Here is a 9,906-nt window from a genome sequence, read left to right as displayed (position 1 = left end):
GGGCTCACATTTAGTTCTAGCCCAATGCAAGAACAATTAGTTCTTATGACATGGCCCTACTCAATACTTTTCCTCTTCAAGAGATCACCGAAAATGTGGGTGCTCCAGAAAAATGTGATGTAGAAACCAGAAAGTAGTCAGCTACCAGAAAGAATAGTGTCTCGGATCTTAAAGGCTGTCTTGAAACAAACAACACTGTAAGTGAGGCACCAACTAAGTCTGCATAGAAAAGAACCTATGTAATCCAAGGATTGCAAACAGTAAAAACCAAATCCAAAGAAGGCAATGATATCAGAGCTTTCATTATGAACACTTGGTTTCAGAAAGCTATGGATGACCGTGGAAGCCCAAAATCCATTTGCAGAGTCCCCACATGGATTGAGCCACAGGTGAGTCCCTTCCGACCATTGCTGGGAGGTATGAATAGCCTGGCCATCTGAGAGAGAGAATTGTAAAGTCCATCATAGAAGGTGGAATTAGGTTAAAATGCAATGCCTTAGCATTGTATCTCCCTTTTTATCCATTGTAAACTTACTGCCATTCTTAAGATTTTCTACTTTTTATTGAGATTTTTTTTGCTGTTGTTTGCTTCCTATTTGTATTTTATATGATTTTCTGTATATGAAATTCAGGTAAGTGAATCTATAAAAACATACCTGGATTAATAATTATCTAGGGTTGTGGCAGGGGTGGTTGGGGTAAAATGGTATATTGACAACAGGTACGAGAAGAAAATGTTCTGCAATTGATTTTGGTGATGGTTGTACCAGTGTTTTTAATATGATTGAATGAGTTGATTGTGTGTTATATGAAGTATATGTCAATATAACTATTTATTAAAGAAACATATGGGAAAAGTTACTTTTAACACCATTATCCTTTCTGTTGTTCAAACTTACAAAATGTGATTTACCTCTTTTTTATGTTTCTCACTTTAATATATAGTCAGCTATCATGTTATTGTAATTATAATTATAATTCTACATTGAATGTATTAATTTCTCTTTTTATCACCTAAAGCTAAGGCATCATCAGGCCATCTATGGTCCATAGAACAATCGGCTAGGTCTTCTCATTGATAGTGCTCCTGCTTTCCACCTGTCAACACGACGGATTCTCCTTTAGGGCCTCACAGTGGTTTCCAATTATTTTTCTTTTATGGCAAAATTCGTGAAGTTATCTTCTCAGGTGCCTACCCATCCTCACTTTTCTCAATGATCCTATCATATCAATTATAATATTATTCCTTAATCTTATCAAGTTTTCTTTCCTACAGAGGTCCTTAATGAGTTTTTCTCTGTCTAGACACAGTGGCTACATCAATGAGCTCAAACATAGCAACCCTTGGGAGGTGCAGGACGGGGATCGGTGGTACATAGAATCACTGTTGGTGAAAAACAACTTGATGACATCTCACAACAGCATGATGTATCCAACTAATTCCTTTATTTCCTACCACTTTCTTACAGCCCAAATTCTCAGAAACAGAAATGCCTTTAGTTATGTATTATCATTATTTTATTTTGTTTAATAGAGTTCTTATAAAAACATCAAATAATGCATTGGTATCTTATGTAGTATCAAATATTTTCAGTGAGAAACAACATAGAACCTTCTGTGAGAACCATAAACTCTCTTCTGTACACTGCTACAATTTGGGGGCACAACACAGTGATTAATACAGGGACATACCCTGTTCATAAATAAAAGAATATTTAATTTTCAAGTGCTGTAAAAGCAATCAATAACTCCTGTTTTTCTTGCTATTTAACATAGAACTAACCTTGGATATTTCCTGAATGATTTCTGCCTTGATAAAAAGACAGTCAGTCTGGGCAGCCAAGAGAGCCCGCTCCAGGCTCTTTAGCACTGCGGCCGCCATAGTCGTCACTTGAGTTCCTATAGGCTCATCTGCACCACTCACATCTCTATCATCCCAAGCCGCCATCATGGTGAAGCTCGCCAAGGCCAAGAAGATGGCGCCTCCTCCCCAGGAGGTAGAACATGACAGCGAGGATGAGGACATGCCAGCCGAGGATGAAGAAGAAAGCGGTGGAGAAGAGGGGGTCATCATTACTCAGAAAGAAGGCACGAAGAATGCCAAGTCATCAAAGAAGATGATGGCTTCTCCAACACAGCAGCGCTCATTCCCGGCAAAAAGGCGGCCGCCACACCAGCCAACAACAGAGCAACACCTGCCAAAGCAGTATGGCACCTGGCAAGAAGGGCGCCACCCCCGGCAAAGCCATGGCGGCCACCTCTGGGAAGAAGGGAGCTGTGCCCCCAGCAAGGGGGTGAAGAACCGACAAGAATGCCAAGAAGGGTGAGGGCGACGAGGAGGAAGAGGATGACAGTGGCGATGAAGATGAAGAAGAGTTTGAGTCTGCCTTGATGAAATCAGATGGAGGAAGATGATGACAAGGATGACGAAGATGATGACGATGAAGAGGATGATGACTCAGAGGAAAAGCCTATGGAGATCGCTCCAACCAAAGGCAAGAAAGATCCGGCCAAGGCAGTCCCTATGAATGCCAAGAGTGTGGCTGAGGAGGAGGAGGGCGATAAGGGGGATGAAGAGGAAGAGGAATATGATGATGAGGAGGAGGAAGAAGAGGAAGAACCTGTCAAAGAAGTATTTGGAAAACATAAGAAGGAAATGGCCAAGCAGAAATCTCCCAATTCAGGAAACAGAAAGTGGAAGCTGTAGAACCAACTACAGCCTTCAAGCTCTTTGTTGGAAATTTGGACTGCAATAAATCTGCGGAATTAAAAACTGGTCTCGGTGACCTTTCTGCGAAGAGCAATCTTTCTGTGATGGATGTCAAAAGTGGTACAACTAGGAAGTTTGGCCGTGTGATTTTGCATCTGCTGATGACCTGGGAAAAGCTTTGGAACTTAAAAGTTTTGGGCAACAAAATCAAATTTGAGAGACCAAAGGGAAAGCACCATAAGAAAGATCAAGATGCTAGGACACTGTCGGCCAAAAATTTGCCTTGCAGCATCACCCAGGATGAATTAAAGGAAGTCTTTGAAGACACCGTGAAGATCAGATGAGTCAGTACAAATGGGAAGAGTAAAGGGATTGCATATCTCGAGTTTAAGACAGAGGCAGATGCTGAGAAAATCCTTGACGAGAAACCAGGGGCCGGGATGGATGGGCGGTCCATAGCCTTGTATGTACAGACACCGGGGAGAAGGGCTAAATCAGGGCCATGGATGGGAAGACCAGCACTTGGAGCGGTGACTCGTGCAACAGAAGAGGCGCTGCAGGCGGTGTTTGAGAAGGCCACTGCTATCAAGGTGGCCCAGAACCAGAACGGCAGATCCAAAGGCTATGCCTTCGTAGAATTTGCTTCATTTGAAGACTCTAAAGTAGCTCTAAGTTCTTCTAATGAAAGAGAACTTGAGGGCAGAGCGATCCCGTTGGAGTTGCCCTGAGCCAGGGGATCACCTAGTGCCTGAAGCCAGCCTGCTAAGACCCTGTTTGTCAAAGGGCTGTCTGAAGAATCCACCGCGGAGACCTTGAAGGAGTCATTTGACAGCTCTGTTCAGGCCAGGATCCTCACTGACCCGGAAATTGGCTTCTCCAAAGGTTCGGCTTCGTAGATTTCAACAGGGAGGATGATGCTAAAGCAGCCAAGGAGGCCACGGAGGAGGACGAGATCGAGGGCAACAAAGTTATCTTGGACTGGGCCAAGCCCAAGGATGGAGGTGACTTGGGGGATGAGGAGACGGCAGAAGCTTTGGAAGCCGAAGTAGCCACACAGAGGAGGATTCGGTGGCAGAGGCAGGGAGGTTTTGGAAGGTGCGGTGGCTTCCGGGGAGGCCGACAAGGAGGAGGAGAACATAAGCCACAAGTCTGAATAACTCTTCTGCCCCTGTCTTTCCTGCTTCTGTTTGAAAGGCAGGACTCTGGCTGTCACTGATCCTGGATTGTGTCAGAGCCTGTGGTGGACATTCCGAGTAGAGAGAGAGCCCTGTGGAGACGACGTTTCATCCTATGTATAAATCCATGCATTTTTCTATAAAAAAAATAATAAAGCAAATAGTAACACTCATAATTTAAGGTGAATAAGGGCATGGTGGTCTTCCCTGGGGACTACCCAGCTGAAAGTAAAGAAGCAAATTCAAAGGGTATTTAGTACAGGCATTTGATGACAACAAGGACTCTGAATTAATGTTTCTCTTGTATGTTTAGAAAACATTGAGTGAATTTAAAGATGTACAAAAGAGTAAGAATGGATACGAATGAAACTGTATTTCCAAATGTTCACAAGACTAAGCTTGTCATAGGGAATAAGTAAATTCTGAAGAGTACATCTATAGCTATTTATTGAACTTCCATATAGAATTTCTATTTACAATTCTTGGTTGCTACTTTCTCTCATTTTAGAACCCGTGTGCTTCATTTTGTAAGCTGTCATTTAACTGAGGGACAAAGGGAAGAGATCTGAAGAAAATTGACATAAAGGGCAATCACTTTCTAGCAGAAGAGATGAGCATTTGCTTAATCACATTGTTGCTTTCGGCTTTTAACAAACATTACAGAATGGCATAAACATCTGTTAGTAAGATCAAGGGCGTAGTTCATCTGGCTCTATCTTTAGTCTCCCTGTCAGGAAAATGAATGACTTTTGAGTGTGCCTTGTCACATGTGTCATTTTAGAAAATACCCATGTCTGGTGTACTTCATTCAGCTTCACACACTAATTTTGGCTTTGTGTCATAATATAATCTTCTCATTACATATAGCTTTTTTGTTTGCTTTCATTGTGGATAAGAGTTTGTTAAATACATGGTGGCTTCAAAGCGTTCCTGGAAATGTGGAATAAAAGGATAATGAAAAATTTCCAACAACTGAACTGTTGGAAGCTGCCTCATAGATATCACACAAGAACTTTTATATGTTATAAAAATTATTATAAGAAGACTCCAATTACAACAAATACATCCAGTCATAAAAAAGCAGTAAACACTAGACTGGATGAATGTGCATTGCTACTGACAATGTTAGTATCAGGAATCCATGGATGGCCCAAGTAGTTAGGTGCTGGACCACTAACAGAATGACTGGTGGCTCAGCCCTCCCTCCCAGAAGCCCTGTGGAAGAAAAGCCTGGCGGTCTCCCGCCAAACAGTAACAGCCTTGACAACTCAGTGAAGCTGATCTACTTGACATATGTGATGGTGCCAGTTGTCATGTTTGACTGGATGGTAACATTGAGATGTTGGTGGAAAATATTATTAAATAGTAACAATCACCAAAATATTTTGCATTTATTTTTTTAATTTAAATCATTTTCTAATTGTCACCATACATGTTATCTGTCTAAACAAAATACAATCATAGAAGCTTCTGATTACTTGGAATCATCCTAGACTAAACATATTCTACAAGGAATAGTTATGATCCTTTAAATTATTGAGTTGTGCCTAGCATTGCCTAATTTCTTATTTCTAACTGATTATCATTTAATGTATTTTTTCCTGAACTCTTTAAGTGTTTCATTTATTTTATTTTCCATTTAATATTTTATTCCTTTCTACCATCTTACTTTTCTCTCATATTTCCTTTATCTTTAATTTTTCTTCTCTTCCTCAGTCTTCTCTCATTCAATTTCCTTAGGTGTCTGTTTAACGCATCATGGTGTAATTTTATGTTTGTCACTAATAATATTAATATACATGACATCCATGTTTCTGTGATAGGAGATGTACAATGGTCATATACTTTAGAATTATTTCCAAATTAATGCTAAACAGATTTTGCATAGTAGTCTTGAATTCTCTTATATGTAAAGTGCCTGAATTAATAAACAATCCTATATGTACGAAGTATTGTGTTCATATGATGGGAAATTTAAATCTTCAACATTTTTTTCAAAACCATTTCATTGAGAATTAATTCAGATACCATAACATTACGTAGTTCAATCACATCCAGCAGTATTTATTGCACAATTGTTACCTACTGACCTGATTTGATCTATGCTTCAAGTCATTTATATAGTTGCTTTATCTAGATCAAAGGTCAGCGAACTTTTGACATGAAATAGCCAAATCACCATTATCTGAATATTATTCTTTAAATTTTTTCAATTTTATTTCAGAGCCACATGTACTTAAAGAGGCACGTATGTCCCTTGCGCAGCAGTTTACTGACTTTATCTAGAAAAATGAAATGTTGCATATGAAGCACCATGTAAATTTTCTAGGCATATTGGCATGTTGATATAATTTTATGTATACAAACATTCACATGTAAATAATTTTGGTGGAAATAATTCTTTAAAATGGCTTTATATGCATAATCTTTGTAACTCATACCAAGTGACTGGGTGGAAATATTTAATTAAGCTACATGAAAATTTAATGAGCTGATTCATCAGTTTTGTCATCTTTTGGAGCCTTCATGATGTAGTGGTTACAAACTGGTCATTGTTATTATTTTTTAATCATTTTATTGGGGGCTCATGCAGTTTTTATTACAATCCATACATACATCCATTGTATCAAGCACATTTTTATATTTGTTGCCATCATCATTTTCAAAACATTTTCTTTCAATTTGAGCCCTTGATATTGGCTCCTCATTTTTCCCCTCCCATTCTCACTCTCCCTCCCTCATGAACCCTTGATAATTTATAAATTATTTTTTCCATGTCTTACATTGACCGATATCCTTTTTCACCCATTTTTCTGTTGTCTGTCCTCCTGGGAGGGGGTCATATGTAAATCATTGTGATCAGTTCCCCTTTACTCCTCCTACCTTTCCCATTACCCTCCTGGTATCACTACTCTCATTACTGGTCCTGAGTGGTTTATCTGTACTGGATTCTCTGTTTCCACCTCTTATCTGTACCTGGGTACATGCTCTGGTCTAGCCAGATGTTTAAGGTAGAATTGAGGACATGAGAGTGTGGGGAGGGATCAATGAAAGAACTAGAGGAAAGCTGTATGTTTCATTGTTGCTATACTGCACCCTGACTGGCTTGTCTCTATATTGTGACTCTTCTGTAAGGGGATGTCCAATTGTCTACACAGGGGCTTTGGGTCTACACTCTCCACTCTACCACATTCACATTGATATGATTTTTAGTTCTGGGTTTGATGCCTGATACTTTATCCCATCAACACCTCATGATCACATGGACTGGTGTGCTTCTTCTATGTGGACTTTTTGCTTCTCAGCTAGATGGTTGCTTGCTTAATTTCAAGCCTTTAAGACCCCAAGCACTAGATATTTTCATAGCTGGGCACCATCAACTTTCTTCACACTTGCTTTTGCACCCATTTTTTCTTCAGTGACCATGCCCAGAAGCTGAGCATCATGGAATGCCAGGTTATTAGGAAAAAGTAGTCTTGCATTGAGGGAGTACTTGAGTAGAGGCCCAATGTTCGGCGGTTCCCTTGATACTTAACAAACAAATATATGTACATAGATCTGTTTCCCTATCATTATATATAAATATACTTACATATGTCCATGTCTGTATTTAGACCCCTATAAAAACCTATTTGCCTCCTGGTTCTTTCCTCTATTTCCTTTTACGTTACTTTTGTCCCACTAGCATGTTTGGCCTTCATTCGGGTTTCAGTAATTCCTCTTGGTTACATTGCCCTTGATCAAACTCTACCAAGAATCCTATACCCTCCTCGCCATTGATTTTAGATCACTTGTTTTTCTTTGTCCCTGGGTTTGTTAACACCAACTTCCTTTTTACCACCTCCTCTTCTCCCCTGTCCTCCAGCACTGTCGGTCCCTTGTTTTCACCTCTGATTGCTTCTCCCACATCTCTTCTTTAGGTAGACATGCAGAAAAAAATAGACTTTGGGGTCAGGATGTGGCACCCATCAGACTAGACTGAAAAACACGGTCAACAAACAGACCTGTAACTATTAATAGGCTTTTCTTTTTTGTTCAGTGATTTGTTGTTGTTTTGTCTTGTTATTTGGTTTTGCTTTGTCTTGGTTTTGTACTCATTGTGGAAAACTGGTCACTCAATGCACATAATTGGCAGTTGAAATCCACCAGCAGTTCCTCAGAAGAAGAACTTGGCTTCTTGCTGCTGTGCACAGTTACAGTCTCAGACACCCCACAGGGCGCTCCTGATGAATCAACATTGACTCAATGGGCACAAATTTGGTTTTCGGCTTATCTTGAAGGCAGGTATGAGGCATTTATTTGTCATCAAGAAGAGCCAGAAGTAGGGTGAGTTTTTCAGACCTCTAAATTCCTGTGTCTTAAACATCCTCATTATAGGAAGCAGAGGAGTGTGAACAAGATATGTGATGGAGAAACGGGGACAGCAGAGGCAGCAGCACCAAAAATCAGAGCATGATGTAGAGTGGGTCCTTTCTAGAGCATGGCAAAAGGAGAGCTCAGTGCCTTTGGGCAGGAGCAGGGAGCCCTTTGAGAATTATTTGCAGAGCTGAAGAAGTTGTAGCATTGTTTGAGCTGATTAGAGGTCAGAGTTGCTTGGCCTAGCACCCAAAGACAAGGAGGCGTGCCTATACTCATAAGAAGAGGTGCACCTGACCACCAAGTACACCAAATATTTTTTAATCTGAATTGTAACCTACTAACTACCCTAATAAAGACCATAATCCTAAGTATTGTGTGCATTCTTTGTGGCCATTGAAATGAATTAACAAATTCAACAGAAAAGAGAGTGCCATGGAAGGGATATTTAGTATCAAAATTGGTAAAGAAAATTGGAGCATTAGGGTATGTCTGATGAGTTTGTCCTGATGAGTTTGGGTTTGTCCTGATGAGTTTGAGTCTCTTCCTTTGAAAACCCTTTGTAAATGAGATCTAACGTCACCCCACATTCTGCTTACAGTGATGTATAATGTATGTGATAAGTCTCCAATTAACAAATGTACTTGTTTCTTATGACACTTCTAATCTTAATATGTTCATTCAATGCTGAGTTTTTGCTAAATAATTCATGACATCAAGCTGACTCCTAACAACTCTATAGGACAGAGTAGAATTGTCCCTAAGGGTTCTTGAGACCATTACTCTATTACAGGAGTCAGAAACTTTGTTTTCCCCCTGAAATATTGGGTGTTAGCTTATGGTAATTTTCTTTAGACTCGGGAACAGCAGTGGAATAATAAAATGAACAAGTTAAATATTATGAATTTTTATTAAATTATAATCTTGGTAACATGTAATTCAGATTATATGAAATGTGTTTTGGTTTGACTATCTGTTGATATATACTGGGCTCTATGTACTGTGCTAGATCGCTGTAGAGAAACAAAACTAATAGATAAAGTTTCTGATCTTGGGGTAAGTAAGGAAAACTGCATAACATAGATAACTTTAACGCCTTTGGAAAGAAAAATAGGGACGGTTTTTGCTGGCAACTCTTTACAATAAGAGTATATAGTAGTGGGAATTAGAGTAAAACAGTGTATTTTAGAGCTGTGACGAAGTAACTCATTAAAATTCACAGGATCTTCTCTCTGCCTTTCTTCCTCAGTCATCGTCTTCTGCCAGCCTCCTCTGGCACACTACCTCAAGTGCATAAATCTGGTGGCAGGTCATCTCTGCTTCCTATTGATATGGTCGATTTCCTGGGATAGCTCTGTTATCATTATGGCTACATAATGAAGTGTACTTAAATGTAGAGAACACGCATGGAAAAGAATATTATGAATATACCTTAAGGAAGATAGAGTGTTGTGGATCAAATGAGTCTCCATGTAGATCATGTAACTAATTCCCTACTGAAAATATTTCCACTTGGTGAAGAACAGTTAGCATTTTGTTTTACTCTTGATTAATGTTTTAATGTATGTTGTTGGTGTTTGTTTTCCCAATACTTGTCTTTCCATAGCTTTTATTTCAGAGTGGCTTGTGGTGTATTCTCTGAATATTTAGGGAGGAAATTACCCA

The 9,906-nt window shown here is 39.6% G+C and overlaps 1 pseudogene; it reads left to right on the top strand.

The window, feature by feature from the left end:
• Positions 1-1,949: 1,949 nt before the first annotated feature.
• LOC142445797 (nucleolin pseudogene) lies at positions 1,950-3,863 on the top strand (annotated as a pseudogene).
• Positions 3,864-9,906: the final 6,043 nt, after the last annotated feature.

This window comes from Tenrec ecaudatus, chromosome 4 (assembly GCF_050624435.1).
Source record: "Tenrec ecaudatus isolate mTenEca1 chromosome 4, mTenEca1.hap1, whole genome shotgun sequence".
In the NCBI taxonomy this organism is placed as follows: Eukaryota; Metazoa; Chordata; class Mammalia; order Afrosoricida; family Tenrecidae; genus Tenrec; species Tenrec ecaudatus.
The sequence above is the reverse complement of the archived record's forward strand: the minus strand, read 5'-3'. Positions and strand labels throughout refer to the sequence as shown.